At 40.4% G+C, this 20,082-nt stretch overlaps 1 protein-coding gene across 4 annotated transcripts in view; it reads left to right on the forward strand.

Annotated features, from left to right (window-relative positions):
* The window catches only part of LOC149250946 (uncharacterized), a 528,543-nt gene that overhangs the window by 171,170 nt on the left and 337,291 nt on the right, over window positions 1-20,082 (forward strand). The window lies entirely within an intron of this gene.

Genomic DNA, 20,082 nt, shown 5'->3' on the forward strand with positions numbered 1-20,082 from the left:
GCTGGAGCCATCGGAATTTAGAATTTCGGTTTTGTTTGACTTGAATAAGCAACGTCGGTCTTGAAGAATTGATGTGCGGAAAGAGAAGATCCATGTGGAGCCCACTGCGTGAAGCGTCAACGTGCCTACGTTGATTGGTTAGCGTCGGATGTGCCTGCGTTCACTGGTTAGCGTCGGACGTGCAGGGTGTGGGTATTAGCACAGAGCACCTTCACTTTTCTTCTGATTTTCAGGCAATGTCTGGCTTTGGTTCATAACAAACACCAGCGTAGAACCACTTGGAAGAATGCAAACAACTTCTAGTGGTTCGTATGTCGTTTTTGTTGCCCGACAATGATAATCACGCAGGTCCCATACATTTACGACCTTATTCCAATCATTTTCAAAGACTTCCAGATGGATCGAGAAGCTCCTACTAACTAATCTCGTCCTTCCCTCTACGATTTGCTTGATCACAGGTGTGTGCTTCTTCCTTGAGTTTCAAATATGTCTGGTCGTGGCAAGCAAGGGTTTGGGCAAAGGTGGTGCCAAACGCGACAGGAAAGTTCTTCGTGATAATATCCAGGGTATTACGAAGCCTACAATCAGGCGTCTGTAGAGACGTGGTGGTGTGAAGCGTATCAGCGGACTGATTTATGAAGAGACCAGGGGTGTCCTGAAGATCTTTTTAGAAAAATGTTTTTCCAGCACAGAAATGCACTTCTTAGCTACTAGATCCCATACTCAAGTGTTGCATCATCACTTCCAGAAAACAGCAAAAGACAATGGGGATCTAGATGGAGAGAACGCCTTGCAGCTTCCTTGCCGTCGTATACAGAAATCCCCTTCAAATGTCGTCATCGGTTTCCTTGCATTGAGCAAATGATGAAACTTGGTGCCGACAAAAATGATGAACTCGGCCCTTGCGAATACCATAAACCGATGAGATATTTTCTGGCTTGACGCTGAGCACGGTGCCGTTGAGACGTTTGATGGCGTCGTAAAAATAAATAAATTCAGACTCCTAGAGAGAGCTATTTCGAAATGAAGCAAAATTTTTCAAACAATGAAAAATTATTTCGAAAAAATACCCGACCTCTGATACCATAATGAATGAATGAATTGAATTGATTTACAATGAGAAATGAAGCTCAATAAATAATATAGATGTATTTACAGAAATAGAAACAAGAAGTTTCTACTAAGAAATAGAAACAAGTTTCTTCTAAGAAACTGCTAATAAGATCACAAACGATCTTATCCGAATGAGCATTAAACACTAAAATAGCATTATTCTAATAAATAAATGCTACCTGAGTCACAAAGATGAAAGTTGGTTGTGGCACAAGCGACTTGGACATACAAGCTTCGAAAATCTGATCAATATCAGCATGATCAAAGCTGTACGAGACATCCCAAAGCTGTTCAAACCAAATCAAGGATTATGTGGTCCATGTCAACATGGAAAACAAACCAGAACCAGCCACAAGACAAAGGAGCTCTCTACATCAAAGCCCTTGGAGATCATTCATTCTGATGTGTGTGGGCCAACTAGAAATCAGACACTGCAAGGAGAAAGGTACTTTGTGTTATTTGTTGATGACTATACTAGAATGATGTGGATATATTTTATAAAGTATAAATCTAAAACTTTTGAGTGTTTTAAGAATCTAAAAGCCCTTGTAGAAAATGAAAAAGATTCAAAAATTAAGTGCCTCAGAACAGACAGAGGGGGAGAATTCACATCAAACGAGTTTAGTGAGTTCTGTAATATTCATGAAATTAAAAGGGAATTCTCTGCTGCGAGAACACATCAAAATGGGGTAGTTGAAAGAAGAAACCGAACAATCCAAGAAATGGCAAGAACAATGTTATTAGCAGCAGACTTGCAACCTGAATTCTTGAGAGAAGCTGTAGGGACAACTGTCTATACATTGAATCGAACTCAATTAAGACCAAATTGTGAAAAAACTCCTTATGAGTTATGGAAAGGAAGACCTGCTTCAGTGAAGTACTTCAAGATCTTTGGAAGCAAGTGCTTCATAAAAATCAATGATGGCTTACCAGGAAAGTTTGATTCTCGTGTTGATGAAGGGATATTTCTTGGATACTCTACACGGAGCAAGGCTTACAAGTGCTACAATTATCGACTGAAGAAGATAGTGGAAAGCATTGATGTAAAGGTTGATGAAGATTTTCCAAAAAAGGAAATTGAAGAACATGAAGATGATTTCCTCATTGAAGAAGAAGAACCTAAAGAAGAAGAAATAGATGAGGAAGAAGAAGAAGAGGAAAGAGAACCACCTCATACCCCTTCAAAGATGAAGTATATCCAAAGATATCATCTATAAGAGCAGATTATTGGCGATAGAGATGAAGGTGTGCAGACCCGAAGAAGGATGACAATTACACCAAAGAGAAAAGTCATTGCCCTTCTATCTATGATAGAGCCAGAAACATTTGCAGAAGCAAGGATCCCCATTGGGTAAAAGCCATGGAAGAAGAAATGTCCCAAATTGAGAAGAACAAGACATGGGAGCTGGTACTTCGTCCAAAGGACAAAAACATAATAGAAACCAAATGGGTGTTCAAAAACAAAATGAATGAGGAAGGACAGGTTATCAGAAACAAGGCAAGGCTTGTCTGCAAAGGCTATTCACAAATTGAAGGAATTGACTTTGAAGAGACATTTGTATGGAAGCTATCGAGATGTTCTTGGCATGTGCTTCCTCAAAAGGATTCAAAATCTATCAAATGGACGTGAAATCAGCATTTCTAAATGGGGAACTCAGGGAGGAAGTCTACATGGAGCAGCCATAAGGGTTTGATCTAACAACAGGATAGGACATAGTCTGTAAGTTGAAAAAGGCTTTATATGGGTTGAAACAAGCTCCTAGAGCTTGGTATGCAAGATTGGATCACTATCTACAACAACAAGGCTTCAAAAAGGGAGTGGCTGGAAGTAATCTATACATAAAGATAGATGAAGGAGAGCTGTCTCACTTCCTTAGACTTCAAGTATCTCAAACCAAATATCTAAAAGACATGCTCAAAAAATATGGAATGGAGGACTGTGCACCCATGAGCACACCTATGACCACAAATTGCAAATTGAGCAAAGATGATGACTCCCCTCTAGTAGAGGCAACTCATTACAGGTCAATGATTGGAGCCCTTCTATACTTAATAGCTACAAGACCAGACATAATGCAGGCAGTAGGAATGGTGGGACGATTTCAATCTGCTCCCAAACAATCCCATTTATTAGCTATAAAAAGAATCCTCAGATATCTAAAAGGAACTTCTGTTTATGATCTTTGGTACCCAAAGAGCTCAACACTGACTGTAACTACATACACTGATGCTGATTGCGCTGAAAGTATAGATGATCAGAAAAGTAGTAGTGGAAATGCGTTCTTCCTAGGAGACTGTTTAGTATCTTGGCTCAGCAAAAAACAGTCATCCATATCATTATCCACAGTCGAAGTCGAGTATATTGCTGCAGCAGACTGTTGTACTTAGACACTATGGATGAAGGAAGCTCTAAAAGATGTCGACATATGTACAGATCAACCGATTACCGTCTATTGTGACAACACACGTGCCATCAGTCTCAGCAAAAATCCAGTGATGCACTCAAGAACCAAACACATACCAATCAAGTATCATTTCTTGTGTGAGCAAGTAGCTGAACAAAACATCATCCTGGAATATATCAGTACTAAGGAGCAGATTGCTGATATTTTCACAAAACCTCTTCCTTGAGAAGCATTCGAACATCTGTGTTAAAAGATGGGGGTTATCTCTTTATCATCACTTAAGCTCATTCATAAAGATGTAGCAGGACAGGGGGAGCAGTTTGACAGGTAGAGTCCGTATGCATTCCCGTGCCATTGATGTCAAAGGGGGAGAGCAGAAGAATATTGCCATCGATAAAAAAGGGGGAGATTGTTGGACACAGATTGTCATTGATGTCAATATGGCAATATTTGAGGAACAAATGGAGCCAAGAAGAGAAGACGGAGCCAAGAGGAGCAGAATTTAGATATATATATATATATATATATATATATATATGCATGCATTTCAACAACGTTCGGGGACCATATATGCCAAAATAGAGCTATCGGAGCACAGAGGAGCCATATATATATATATATATATATATATATACCATGCATATATGTCAAAGTACAGGAGCAAACAGAGCTAACAGAGGACGCAGATAGCCATCGGAGCAACAAAGGAACAAGCAGAGCTACATGGAAGCAGACAGAGCCATTAGAGGAGCAATGGGTGCATTTATATTATCGGGAGCTATCGGGCCACAAAATAATTATATGCATGCGGAGGAGCATATATCATACATATGTGTTTTTACACTATCGGAGGCGCAGAACCATATATATATACATTTATGCTATCGGGCCCATAAAACCCATGTATGCATGCTTTAACACTATCGGCGAACAGAAAGCCCATATACATAGGCAAATACACTATCGGAGGCGGAATGCGGACCTGAAATTTTATGAACGGGAGTGTTGAGTTGCATCGGGTCCAGTACCATCGGCATTTCGGAGCGGGAGTGAATTAAGTGTTAAGCGCCATTGTAAATTGCCGATAGCGATCAACGATATCGCATCGGACCAAAGGAATAACGCTGATAGTGCAGTCCATTGGGACCTCCAATTGCCGATAAGGTGATTTGATCTGGACCGTCAAATCTCATCGCTTCAGATCAACGGTTACAAATGCTTGGCGCGTTGACTTCGGTGTACGGTAAGCGCACCGATAGGAAAAGGAAAACAAGCAGATATATGGATCATGTGGAAATGGTGTTGGGGCCGATTGCAATGAAATTGTGGAGGATCGGCCGTCGGCCATCGACGATGCCATGGTCTCAACATATAAAGGACCTCCGGGAGTCACGAATCGCCGATTGCGATTTAAGCGCGGATCCGATACAGAAATAGATGCGGGTGTAATATACCTTGAAGTCTGCCCTTCAACCCTTCAGATCGTTTTGCCCATATTTCCTATGTAATCATGTTTTTTGGCTTGCGCGGGGTTTTTACGCCGAAAGGCCTGTGATAACTGTTCCGATGAATCAAGAGGCTGAGCGTCAGTTAAATGGGGTGTATCAGGGCGATGGAGATTGCGATTGGGGCATAACATAGCCGTTAAACTGAAAAACTCTATGTATGCCTGCAATCATTGACAAAAGGAGCATTGTTACAATTAACCAGGAAGATGTGTTCTCCGTGGATTATTTGGATCTCTCTAATGAATCTACGTGTCCCCAGAAGAGTCGGTGAACTTGCACAGCACAGAGGAAGCCACAACGACCGAGGAGGAAGCCAAAGAGGCGGTGTAAGCGGAAACGAATGGACAGAGGCATGGGGAATGAATAAAAACATAAAAACAGAGAAGAACGGTCATTGTTGTTGTGAATAACCAGAGTGAGAGGCAGCAGAGGCAGTAGAAGTAGCAGAGGAAGAAGAGGCAGGAGAAGTAGGAGAATAGGAGTGAAGGAGAACCTCAACAGAAGAGAGATCAGTAGCATACCAGTTTATACCAAGGTTGGGTTGGAGCCTCAGAACTGAACAGCACTGAAGTCCTTAGGGGTTGGTGCTCCTAAGTGCAGAACCATTGCAAAACATAGTTGGTGCTCTGGAGGTTGGAGCCTCACTGAAGTCCAAGTTGGAGCTTGGCAACTAATCACAATCAGATATATACTTATATTGTATTTATTTCATTGCACTGTGTTGTGTTTAATAAAAGCATTTATTCCAGTTGTTGATTTCTGTGTTCTATATATATATATATGCTTTTGGTAATAACTAGAACAATTAAAAAAAGAAACACTGATTCACTCCCCCTCTCAGTATTTCCAACAATATCATTTTTCCTTGCGTGAAAAAGAATAGTTGAAGATGACTAACTCTCCTTTTTGGGAAGGGCCTATCTTTGGCAACAACAATGATAGGATTGATAAGGCCTTTGCTTATGCCTACCTTCCTTATGATTCCAGGAGTATATTTGAGCCTCTAAAGTTGAATTTTTCAGGAAAAGGATCTAGTTCATCATCTTGAATCTTCATCAAATGATTCCCTCACCCCTTGTCATACTATCTCAAGTGACCATGAGCCCTTTCCCCCTTCTGAGTATAGTGTTAAGGAAGAGCCCCTCATTGATTATACTTTACCTCCTTGGACGCGCCAGGGTTTCGATCGCCCCATGACCTCCCCTCTCCAATGTAGCCATCACCTTGAGCAACCTATATGTTGTACCCCTTCTTTCCCTCACTCTTTGTTCCCCTCTCATCACAACCTTGTGGCATCTACAAAGCATAATATTATAAACAATGATTGTGATAAGGAGTTCTTAAGAGTGATCATTCATTCCACCATTGTGTTCATAGAAGGGAAGCTCGGGACTTCTAGATTGACCTATTTGCATTCTCCTAGGACTTCCCTTTACCTCTAATGGAGATCATGTTTTCCCGCCTCCCACCCGCTTCATCCGCCATGTGCCTATGTCCACATTCGATTTGGGAGTTGCTACATGAGTAATCATGCTGGCAGGCACAATGTCCATTGATGTGATGATATGTTGGTTGCACTGGCTTTATGATTACACTTAGTATTAGCATTACTATATGTATGTTAGGATAGGATGCATTGCATGCTCATTTTCTCATTATAACTAACATCATATGATATTTCTCATGGTAGACTAGATGCGTTTAGATTAAATTGTATTTACTTTCTTGTTGATTTTATGGCCTAACATTAAGCATGTGCGATCATGAGACACTGCGAAATCATGCTCCTGCTGTGGTTTCATATATTATATGTGCAGGGGACGTGTCTACGATAAGCAAGAGACTGTTGTAGTTCTCTTGACCTCCCGCTCGAGTATCTTCGTCCGCTTCTTCGAGAGATCATGTCCTAGTTGGAGCAAGATGTTACCCTCCTTTTTGTGGGTGATATCCCTAGGAGATTTTTTTTTTTTTTTGTGCTTATTGTGCCATTTCTCCGCCACCTGAGCCAGCCATGTGTTCCCTCGCCCATTTGCCATGATCGTATGTTTGAAGGTGGGCCTCCCGAACCTGAAGATATGCCTTGTCTTTTGGTAATTGAGTATTGTAGTTTTCTTATCATAGACACTTTTGGGCATGGATTAATGGGGGGATTCGACGGAAAGAATGGGCTAGGTCTGTGCTTTTGTCCTTTAGACCCCTTTTGGATATTAACCTTGGATTCTAGTCTCGTGGGATCTCTTTTACTGACCATTTTGCTTTAGGGATGATATTTCACGGGAAACTCTGATTCTGGTTGCGTGATCCCGCTCCCTTATCTCCATATATTACTCCCTTTCCACTCATTATTACCCCATTCATCATTTCTCCCACTTGGGTCCACATTCCTCCACTGGGTCCACATATGGTTAGCTCACTCCTTCCCTTTGCCCACACCTTGGGTCAGACCTGTAATGATGCCCCAGAGGTTGACGCAGCTAAAAAAAAAGAAGATAAAAGCATATTTGGTCACATTCAACAGGAAAATGTACCACAAAATGCAAAAGATGGTCGGGACAAACACATTTAGCACGTGGGCAAAATCGAATACATGAGCTCTACCCCCATTATCATGGCCATCACCTTAGGTTCTATGAGCCTCCTTCATCATATAGGAACCCATGATTGTCCAAACCCCTGGTGGGCAATGAACCACCCTAACTTAAAAGGGGGTATTCACTGCTATATCTTAGGCATCATGCTCTTACCCCTTAAGCCTCAAGTAGTTAATCAAAGAAAATCAGAAAATGGCAAAAGACATATAAAGAAGGGTGGAAAAATCAAGGCTGGGGCACCTCATGTACCACGATTGCTCCCTCCTATACATTATAAACCCAAGTGCGAGCTTCCCTTGTACCCCAACTTGTGGTCTAGGGCTTCCCATTCTCATCCCCTACTTCATTCACCTAGCTATCACATGCCAACACCTTTTGAAGGATGTACCTTGAACATATTATCCCCTTTAGAAGTAGAAACTATCTAATAGGATATTATCAATAAATGAACATATTATCAATTATTTTGTACCTATCATCCTAGATGATCTCGTCGATTAGTGCGTAGGCAAACTGGTCCTTGGCATATTCCGCTGCAAGGTGTGCCTTCCAATCTTTTGTGAGTTCTATGAAGGCAATGTTGTTGGTTTTCTAGAAAGTGAATTGGCCAAAACATTCTTATTTCCCTTCACATACTCGATATCAAAGTCATAAGCTTGGATCTTGCTTACCCATTTCTGTTGCCGCTCGTTAAGGTCCTTTTGCCCCAGGAAATGATGCATGTTGTTGTGGTCTGTCCTAACTATGAACTTGTTTCCAACCAAATATTGTCTAAACTTTACCAAAACATGCATGATACTATGATAGCCAACATCTCCTTGTCATGTATGGAGTAAAGCTTCTCTGTGTCTTGAAGCTTCTGACTTTCGAATGCGATAGGGTGACCTTTTTGCATTAAGACAACCCCTATAGACTCGGGAAAAAGGGGAAAAATGGTGAAAAGAAGGTTGATATGACCACCCTTTTTATGGAACCAGTGCCTAATTCACTTGGGGATATGGAGTCAAGGATGGTAATGAGTAAGAACTTGGATTCTTGATCAAGGAGGCCCGAAAAGTCAATTTCATCCAATGTAGATAGTAAGAAAAGAAAAGCAACTTTCAAGCATTTATACTTTAAAGCAAATGACGCAAGCTTCTCAAGATAAGTAATCTCTAGGACATTTCGTTCATATAACATTGGCCCATACATTTAACAACTAAAACATTGCTCAATTCCACATTATAATAATGCAGTAACTGGCCCTAATTTTAGCAGTATGCTGCAACAAGAATAATAGCATCAAAATTTACTTACAATGTTATTGAGTATATCCAACCAACATTTCGTTTGCTCAATAAAGCTCCAAGACAAGAGAAATAGCCCAAATCCATACATCAAAATTCATCCATCTCCAAAAATATCCACCAAGGAAAAAGTGCAAAAATTCTCTATGATTAGGGAGATCCCTAATCAAGTGATGATACAAATGAATGTATCTAACATCAATATATAGCCTCCTAATGAGTTCAAATTAGCCTATGGGCCCCTAAAGATAAAATAATGTGCAAATAATAACTCCTAATGGTGACAAGCGCTCCATACTAGCTCATAATGTAAAAGGAAGCCTCACAAAGGGCCAAATAATGATGTATGCATGTCGTAGGGTCTTCTAAAGGCTCAATAACATCCTAAAGTGGCATATTGAGGAATAAATTCCTTTGAATATGGTGGACAAGTGGGTGGCCCCTTGTTCTCCAAGTAGTAGACCTGTGGTTCTCAATGGGTCTGAGGGCACATCAATGACCCCATGGGTCTCCATATGGATCAGAGATGCTTGTAGATCCTTTGCAATGGTCCAAGTGGTGGAATGAATGCTGCCATGACATCGTACAAGTGTTGGGGCATCTGCCAGGAGTGTGGGGCTCCTGTGGGGGCCTGCTGGGCATAGTGTACCAATTATGTTACCATCGTCCCAAAAGTGGATCACTAGTAGTCTCTGAACATCCATGGAGTGCTGTCTGCTGCTGTGGAGGCCCATGGCTCTCTATGCACACCCTACATGTGCCAATGTGGACCTCTGGGGGAAGGATCCCATATATGGAAGGCAAACCCAAATGGAAACCACCTACAATCCTGCATAAGATCCAATGTGTCCCCTAGGCTTCTAGTACAATCAGTCATTAAAATAATCGGGTAAAGGAGCTTACAAACCATGGATAACAAAGTGGGCACTTTGTAATGCCATGCCCTTCCGTAGTGGGCTTTGGCATGTGCTAATGCTTCCAAACTCCAAAGGGGGTTAGCCAAGTACCTTTAGGTGGTTTCATCCCTTAGAGGGCATAGTATGTCCAAGGTACACCCTTCTAATGGGGGTGGAAAGTGACAAATAGGTGAGATGGAATAGGGAATGAGAGGGGCAACCCTGGGCCACATAATGGGGCATAGGGGTAGCTAGATAAGGGGAATCCCACACCTGGGTAAATAATGTATAGGAGGGAGCAATCGTCATACATGAGGTGCCCCGGCCTTGATTTTTCCACCCTTCTTTACATGCCTTTCGCCTTTTATGAATTTCCTTTAATTAACTGCTTGGGGCTCAAAGGATAAGAACATGATGTGTATAATATAGCAGTGATTACCCCTTTTGAGGTAGTGTGGTTCATTGCTCTCCAGGGGTTGGGATAATCATGGGTTTTTGAATGATAGAGGAGGCTCATCTAGGGCCTATGGAGCCAGGGTCATGGCCATGGATGGGGTAGAGCTCATGTGTCGGCTTTTGCCCACGTGCTAATTTTGTCCCGACCATCTTTTGCATTTTGTGGTAAATTTCCTGTTAAATGTGGCCAATTATGCTTTTTCTTCTTTTTTTAGTTGTTTCAACCTCTGGGGCATCATTCTAGGCCTGACGCAAGGTCAGAGCAAAGGGGGGAGGCTAGCCCTATGTGGACCCAGGTGGGAGAAATGATGAATGGGGGTATAGTGAGTGGAAAGGGAGTAGTATGTGCGGGTAAAGGAGCAGGACTATGCACCCAAAGTCGAGGCTTCCCAAGTAGTACCACCCTCGAACGAAATGGCCAATAAAGGAGATCCCATGAGACTAAGATCCAAGGGTAACAATCAAAACGGGTCAAGGGGACAGGAACACAAACTAAGCCCACTCTTTTAGCCAAATCCCCCCATCAATCCATACCCATAAGTATCCATGATAAGTAAACCCAATACTCAATTACCAATGACAAGACATACCTTTAGATTCAGGAGGTCCACCTTCAAACATACGATCGGTACATGTGGGTGAGGGACCACATGGCTGGCTCAAGTGGCAGAGAAATGATACAAGGAGCTAGTAGGAGGCATCAAGGGGTTGCTGGTTGCCGGCTGAGACTCATTATGGAGAAAAAATTTCTCCTGGGGATATCACCCACAAAGTGGTGGGTAACAGGGCCCACAACAAATAACCATAGATATTATCTAATTCAACGAAAGTATTCAGCCAATGTTATCTCAACCAAACATTAATTCATATCAAATTCCATAAAATTTGCGGACCCACAGTGGTCGTAAACATCAATGGATAAGTAAGGTGTTACCTAGGTCCCAAATTAGCGGTTACACAAGTCGCAATCATCCACAGATCAACGATGTCCTCTAATTAGGCGATTGACCATAATCTAACTAATCTAACTAGACGATTGGCAAAAGTCAGGACTTCCTCAACAATATTTAATCTCGCCAGAATGGGTAGTCTGTCAGAATCTCCTTGTGGTAAGATTTCAAAATTCAAGGGGTGGTTCGCACCACAAGAAACCCTTCTGCCAATGCTTCTGACTTACACAACAACAATTCCGTCATACGTTCTTCTATTTTGCAGGATGTTCGGCGTCCCAATTTGAGATGACACTGTATCCTCCTCTCTTCCTACGCTAGACCAGACACGGGTCCCACAATTAAATCTTTCAACACTATACTTGATTCTTGCGTAGGCTATCCCTCCCGCACTCTTAATCCAATGCCAAGATGACCGAGCCGGTATTTTATTCAGACAGAAATTCTTGTGACATTAAGACAGAGCCAAGAATTCCGCAATCTTTCCAGAAGGTGTTCCAAATACTAGATGATGATTTCCCAAAACTGTCCAAGAGATTTGCTGCCGTCTCAAGATTTCCCTGTGCCAGAACAAATTGGAAATAGATTGGTGCCAATTAGGGAGGAATCTTTCACCATCGAAATTGATGATAGAAATGGGTCTCAATACCTCAAAGCTAATGCTCAAAAAAACATATAAGATGATCCATGGTGATGAACAAAATGAATCTAATCCTCCTTTATTTAGCCTTTATTTGAGGGACTTCAACTTCATAAATGGTTGAGTAAATTTTACTCAAAACTCCCATTCTGGTTTTTTCTCCCCATCTGCCCCTAAACTTGCCCAACAATTGGTATTTTTGGGCTTTAACCCTTTTTTAGGTGGACTATAGCCTACGGGGATGGATAGGCTAATGAGTCCTATTTGTCCTCAATTCGTTGAGGACTTTACATTTTTGAACCTCCTTATGTTATGCTCAACCAAGCTTTTTGAGAATTGATGAGTAGTAGGTGAAACAACTTCTTCCTTCCTCAAAATAGCCAACATCCTTGATCACAACCACTTGCAATTGGAATCATCTTCATGTAAAATTAAAGACAAAATATTTTGCATGCTGGTCTCAGCATTGCCAAGATGATATTCTCTGATGTTGGTGAAGAAACATTGGAATATTTGAAAAATCAAGCCACTGTATTCTAGATCAAGCATAATGGCGCACAATCTAGTTCTTGCCATAATACTAAGACCTTGAGCTTCTTACGGGAGGTAGGGTCTTCAATATCATGCAACCCCTGTAAGATTTCCACCATCAGTTGTAGAACCCTTCTTAAAATGTCATCATTGTAGGGGTGACAGGAGGAGTTATCCTTATGATCTAATTGAGGCAAGAAGCAACTGCAAGTCTTACTTTCTTACAAGGGTGTTCTATAAACTTGTGCTGGACCAAGGCAAGCATTGATGACTTCAAGGCCCAACATAATATCCTCCAATTGGTTTCGGATATCTGGGACAATCTTCATAAACTTCATATTTGACCCAACTACGAACAACCAATTTCCCACTTCTTTTTCTTTTTGTAGATCCCTTGGTTGCTGGTGCTGAAGAGTAGCATGGACTGCGTTTGAGAAATGTTAGCTGATATGCTTTTTTCTTTTCTCCATGAAAACATTATTCTCATTGACCTAACCTGCATATTGCTGTACCGATCTAGGAGTGCTGAATGCTTGATAAAACTCCATTGTTCACTATTAATCTCATTAGGCTAATAGTATGAGTGAGTTGATGGACTGGGATCCCATTCCAAACTGGAAACGCTAACTCTGGCAGGACGCAGAAATATGATACCACTGTAATAACCCCTTTTTACTTAATTGGTTAAATTTTCCATAATTTTTTCCCAAAGAAATAAACCATGAAAATACAAAATTTGTCTGATAAAAATTGCCAACATTTAAATAAATCCTGCAATTGTAGCCCAGAAAATTGGAGGGAAAGTAATGTAAAACCCAAACTCATTTATTAGCAAGCATTCTGGAGGAAATTTACATGACTATTGGTTGGAAACCTGATGCAGTGACTTCTGGAACCTTGTTTATAATTCAACCCTCTGAATATAGTTAGCCCCAGAACTCCAGGTTGAAGTAATTAGGCCCTCAATTTGGCACCCCTGAAATTGGCAATTCTGAACGTCCAAAAATTAGTGGCTTCAAACTCTTCAATAGTGTGCAACTCATCCTCCAATAATTTGGCAGTCTGCTCCCTGAAGCATAGGGAAATCGACCCCTCTATTATTGCCAATTCGGCCTTTCTAAAAGTGGAACAATTCTGCCTCAGTTATAGCAAGTTTACCCCTTATAATTTATTTAGGGTTACCCAAATCAGCCTTCCGAATTGTTGATTTTGACCTCGCAATAATTTTGCAGCTCGTCCCCCGATGAAGAATTGGCCTCTTTATAATTGATAAATCAACCCCTATGGAATAGAACACTTTGACCCATAAAATAACAACTCGACTTCCTTCAATGGTGATTCGCGTCAAGTGACAACTCTTGCATTACACCAATTAATCCAACCATAGACGAAGATGAGATTTGGCCCTAGAAGATAGCCAATTCAGCCACACTAGAAAAATATCCATCTCGTCGTCAATTATCGACGAACTTGGCTTCAACTCGATATGCAACTTGGCCCCTGCAACATAATACATTTGGTCGCTGAAGGAAGATAAATTCGTCCACTGCAACAACGAATTTGACCCACTGGAAATATGAAATTCGGCCTTCCTTCAAGACTGGAATTCGGCCTCCCCAATGCACAACTCGGCACTCTCGTCAACACAATAGTTTTGGCCTGTTTGGAGAGTATAATTTTGGGACTTGCAAAACAAACAATTCAGCCACAACAATATATGTAATTAGGCCCTCTCTAGGGGTAGAAATTCGGTTTCTCTGGGATGCAATAATTCAGCCCTTCCGACACTAGGCTTAAAACCCCAAATTCTAGCAAACCAATCTTGCCAATCAATATGCTCCAATGAGAAATCCATAGTGATTCCTCCTTCGATCAGATGAAGTGTTAATGAGAGATTTGAGATGATCTCTCCTTCACCAGCGAGGGTGTATTATCGCAACACTGAAACCAAACTTGATTTCCCGAAGTAGATCCAAGCTCAGGTTTACAAACCCTTATGCAAAGCTCTAAGAGTGACAAGGAAACAATTTACAAAATATCTAGACATACCCTCAAATGAGCTCCTCCTTTCTTTTTATTGAGATGGCTATTGGAATACCATGGATCAATACCATGGGTTGTCCGAATACCATGGGTCAATTTTTCGTATTTTAATAAATGACCTTATGGTCATCCTTTTTCCTTAGCCTCTTTTTAATTAATTACTCCCTCATATTTGGTTGCCAATTACAAATTGTAGCCTAGGGAATTCGCTAGGCTACTGAGATGGTTTTGATCCCAATGCTCGGAAAAAGGGACATTACAATGACTATGCAATTAAGTTATTAACACTATTAGGTGCTTCTTGGCCCCAAGGGAAAAGACATTTCATAGGTAGACCCATCAATCCATAGATGCATGTGATAAAGGCAGTGTTGCGGGGGAGCGCCCCCCCCCCCCCCCTCGCTCCCGCTCCCGATCCGTGCTCCGGGCGGGAGCGACTCGGGAGTGGGTCGGGAGCGCGCTCCCTAAAAAAAATTTCGCTCCCTGTCTTTTCGGGAGCGTTTTGCCTTTTTTGCATTTTTTTTTTGTAGTAATGTTCGAAACACAATTTTTTTTGAAAGAAACAAATAGTTTTTGAGTGGGGCAACTTAATGATCAAGTCTAGGCCCTAGTATTGATATGCTATTCATGGTAATGTTAAATTCTTAAAGTAAAAGTGACATTTTCTTTAATTTTCATTTTCATCCTTTTACTTAAATTTTTAACATTACCATGAAATGACTCAGGATGTTTGAGAGTGGTTTCGTCCTCATTGGATTTCATATGGAGAAAGTAGAATTTTAGATTTCATTCAAAATCCAGCAGACTTATCAGTTTTTCAGGATTTCAGGATTGGGGGATTGCAATGTTTCCATTGAATTTTGTCATGTATTAGGGTATGGAACTCATATTTAATCAAGAGTACCAATCCCTCTATGTACCTTGATGTTAGTGACATTGGTTGTCGAACTCCTCTATCATGACCCTTCTAAAAATGTACGCATCACTCAAACAAAATCTTGACTTGACATGCTATGCTTTTTCTATCTTATGTTAATGCTTAGAGGGTGACATTAATGACAAAGATCCCTATACAAATACAAAGGTAATGACAACGATACCTCTGGATATTAATGCTTGGAGGGTGATATTAATGACAAAGATCCTGATTTTGCAACAAGACTAAAAAATTAGACATTTCTCGTGGTGGCAAGAGGCCCAAGCATAAGAAATAGATAATAGATTTACTTCTCTTTTCTAGTTTCTAGTAGCTTTTATAACTATTGACTCTTTCATATTTATTATGATATTTTTTTAAACAATATATGACAATTTAAGTTTGAAGTTGGCAATTATAACTCATTAGTAATGAATTATGAATATGATGCTTCATGAAAGTTGAAAGTTGTTTCATTTCATTTCATTTTATAACATTTCATTTCATGTTAGATATTATTTGTTGTAATGGTTACACTTAGCTTACAAGTACAACTTTGGTGATCAATGATGATAAATGTTATATATTGAATTTTGAAAGCTTGAAACTTTCAGATTGATGAATCATGAGACTCAATATGTTGTATGTTACTATGTTACTAACTTGCGGACGTGGTTGATGAAGATTATAACTTCTAGATGATTGTTGTTATATGGTTCAATCTATGCTTTTTTATGTTTTTTATATCTAATTCATCATTCTACATGTTTTTGTTGACATATATGTATCAAAAATTAAAAAATATAAAAAATATATATATTTTTAAAAAATCGCTCCGGGATTCGCTCCTAAACCGGGAGCTTCTGAAAATGGTCGCTCCCGCTCCCGCTTCCGCTCCCGCTCCCCGCTTCCGCTCCCGCTCCCAAGTAACATTGGATAAAGGTGATCATGGAATGAGCAAGACTTCAAGGAATATTTCCATAGCCATGATACCAACTGAAGGAGTCCCAACATCCCTACGTGCTATATTGAGAAGACGAAGCAATCATGGAGGCATGAGTTATCACTTTCCTCGACTGGCTTACCCCTTTCTTCATGTAATATTCCTAATTAGCCATGGCTAATTGGAATATTTGATTTTGCTCAATTTTGCCTTCTATAGTTATTTATAAATAAAAAGGTGAGGAAAGGGGGACATAACTCACTTTATGAATAAAGTCACTCCCTAGTAGCACAACGTTGTAACTTAAAAGGGGAGCCAAGGGGGCCCAAGGACCATGTAGAGAAGGGGCCCACGTAGACACTTGGAGGGATTGCGCAGATGGAGAAGGAACACGTGGCAAGAGAAAGGCTATGTTGGAGGAGGTGGGCCTTAGGGTTTGAGAGAGGCCAATGCTATAAAGGAGAGAGGAGCCTCCTCATTTTGATCATTCGATTATGTTGCATTTGAGCTAGTCACTTCGACTTAGAGCACGCTGGCTATTTAACCTGTCTGCAGCACTGTTTAGTGCATTGAGTGTCTCCGTTCGGAGATCTCACCCTTAGCCCCGGGGGACTTCGAGTGCCTGCTCGGGCAAGGTAGTTTCAACAGTATTTTGCAGGAGGAGCGATTTCTGGAGTTGAGGAGGAACTGAGCATTTTGATGACTGCGCAGTCTTGAGAGGGGAGGACGCAGTCTCTTTTGGTAGGAGCTCCGGACTGGGTTTGTGTGGAGGATTTGAGCTTGGAGATTGAGCAAGGGATCAACCCTTGCATATTGGAGGATTTTGGCAGAGTTTCGGGTGGAGTTTTGGAGGATTCTCTTCAAGGGCAGCCCAAAGCCTTGAGGGATTGCTTAGATCCCCAAGGGGGTGATTTTCGGGGGTCAGCTATTTTAGAAAAGCTTTCTGGGCTTTTCTGGGTTTATTGAGCAAAGGCTGATTCCAGAGTTTCAGCGTTTTCTGAGGAGGGTAACAGCCCCAAATCCCCATTTGATTCCAGCAATAGCAGCAACACAACAGTTCTCCGACAGTTTGGACGCAGTTCAGAGAGAGGCCATTTCCTTACCATTCCAAGTGTATTTCTTCATTTGCCTTGTGCAAGTCGAGGTGCCATCTTTCTAATCACCTCTTGTACTCTTTCCATTACTCAGTATAATAAAATGGCTTAGCATTTCTCTCTGCCTCTGCATTTCTCGAGTATCTGCTTATATTCCATGTATATATTATTGCATGTTGAACTACTGTTATTTCTCTGGTTGGAGTTTGCTTGTGTTTGAGGGATATCTCTGATAAGGGATATTACATTTCACCTTGCTTTCTCCATCCCTTTGGTTTTCCTTTTACTTTAATGATTTATCTTTCTTTCTTGCATTGCTTAGGAGACCTAGGTTGCTTTATTTTTTTTCAATACCCCTTAAAGATGTTGCAGTTTATCGCTTAGCGAGGTTGGGACATTAATAAGTTCATTTTTTAGATAGACCATGAAATGCTTAGGAACTTGGTTATGGTTAATGAGGGGGTAGAGTTCATGCTAGGATTTTGCCCAAGTGCTTATCATGTTCCAACCATCTTTTGCATTTTTCATTTTCTTTATTTGTGGCTTCATATGTTTTTTGTTTTTTTTGTTTTTTGTTTCAGTTGTATCAACCTCTTAGAGCAAATTTCTTGGTCTTAACTCAAAGATGAGAATATAAGGTGCCTATCCTAATGACCAATGAAAATCAACTGAAAGAAGGGAGGTGGATAATAAGGGAAACATGGAAGGTGGCAAGTATGGATTACTGTGTATACACTATATCAATCAGTGCCTCCTATTAGTACCCTTCCTAAAGGAAGGACCTGAGGGGAGGTCACACTGGGCTAGGGACAAAGGATAATCTCCCAGGTGAAGTATGGGAACAAGGGTACAATCAAGAACAGTCAATCATCCATGTTGGGTAGCAATTGATATTAGTATGCCCCAATCCTATATCATAGGGTTTGCTGAACCCGAACCTTGAGGTTCCGAATCTGACGAACCTCAAAAAATTTCACAAGGTCCGTTCAAATTCGTATAGGTTCGACTGATTTTTCATGCAGGTTCATGGTTTGGTTGTGTAAGTTTGACTTAGTTTTTGGTTTAAATTCATGTAAGCTTTGGATTAGCCACAACATGTTGCATAAGACTTCTTGGGACATGTCGTGCGAGTTCGCTTTGAAATACATTGGTTTTTAAAGTCGCGACATGGTTTAGTTGTGCAGGTTCGGATTACCCATGGGCCAACATGCTGCATACAGAGGTCTTCAACTCACGAGTGGGTGGATTGCCAAACCCACCCTCCTTCAGCTAAATGGATTAGTTCCACGCGGATATACTTGCTTAATAAACAGATTCTTTCATTCCTTCAGTTGACCGATGTTATCCCTTTGTCGAAACTAGAGGTAGCGATGTAAGGATGGCGGCTCTGAAACCAATTCAAAGGCCTATCCATTGAAGGACCTATTCTAATTAAATTTCCCACCTAGTAATTACCTGGACCCCATCCCTTTCCTAAATCTTTATCAACATGAAGCCAAACGAAAGGTTTAAAATTCAAATCACACATTACCCGTCTAAAATCATAGATAGCTTATGGGTTGCCAAGAGAATGGGTAAATTATCATATATACATAATAAATTAATATATTTTAAATTATACATAATTAGAAGAATTAAAGTTATTATTATTATTTATTAATCTTACATATAAATTATAATATAAATTAAGAAATCTTATATATTATAAATTAATATAACTTATAAAATATTATAAATATATATATACACTAATGGCGAACCTTATCTGAACCTCGTCGCTAAATTCGAATTCGAATCGAACTTTGTCATTTTCGAACTCGAATTCGAACCTGAACCATGTGACATAGCCCCAAACATTATATGAAAGCACATGGCTACAGAAATGGTTAGTATACCTTCCGAAATATGACCCACCTCCCTTCAAGAAGCATCCCATATGGGAGAGAGCACAGACCAGAGCAGAGTTAGAGAGCTCTGAAGTAAAGTTATCTGTGGATCATCATAGGGTGGTTGGTTGGCTGGTTGATCAATGGGGAGGAAAATTTCTCCTAGTGGTTACTCACTTTTGGTGGGTAACAATCCCCAACCACAAATCTAATTGCTATATGTACCAAGTGCCAGATTATTGGGCATGACTAAATAATTGTATGATATATCGACTAACCTATTGAATTATTACTTTCTCATGGTCATAACACATTACAAGAACTTGGAGCATATTCACTTGTGGTCATATTTGATAATCAATACAGGAATTGTTCAGTGTACTGTGTCAATGGAGAAATGTCAATCGTCCATCCAACAGTAGTAAGATTCCATGAAAAGCTTGCACCCCAAAATTCGTAGTAATATAGGGTGTAGCCTCAGATTGATTCTCGTCAGTGGCATATGAAGATATTTGGATTCTAGCTTATAGAGTGAACTTTGGTTATTTTAAATTTGTTTTGATCCCTAATATATTTGAAGTATGCAAATGGAGAAACAACATCAATTGTTAAATTTTGCATATGGTCTGTGGATACAGAACTACAAAATACATATATTTGTAGTTAGTATGGAACAAATTTTTCATAAATATTTATCTGGTCATCTACTAATGAGAAGTGACATATTTTTTATTGGTACTGAAGGTCACAATTTAGACATTGATATTTAATATATTGGAGCTAGAATTAGATTTAATTATTTTAGAGGGACTTTGCCATTCTGT

This window comes from Pinus tabuliformis, chromosome 7 (assembly GCF_031772625.1).
Source record: "Pinus tabuliformis cultivar Carrire ecotype Pingquan chromosome 7, CPIR1, whole genome shotgun sequence".
Classification (NCBI taxonomy): Eukaryota; Viridiplantae; Streptophyta; class Pinopsida; order Pinales; family Pinaceae; genus Pinus; species Pinus tabuliformis.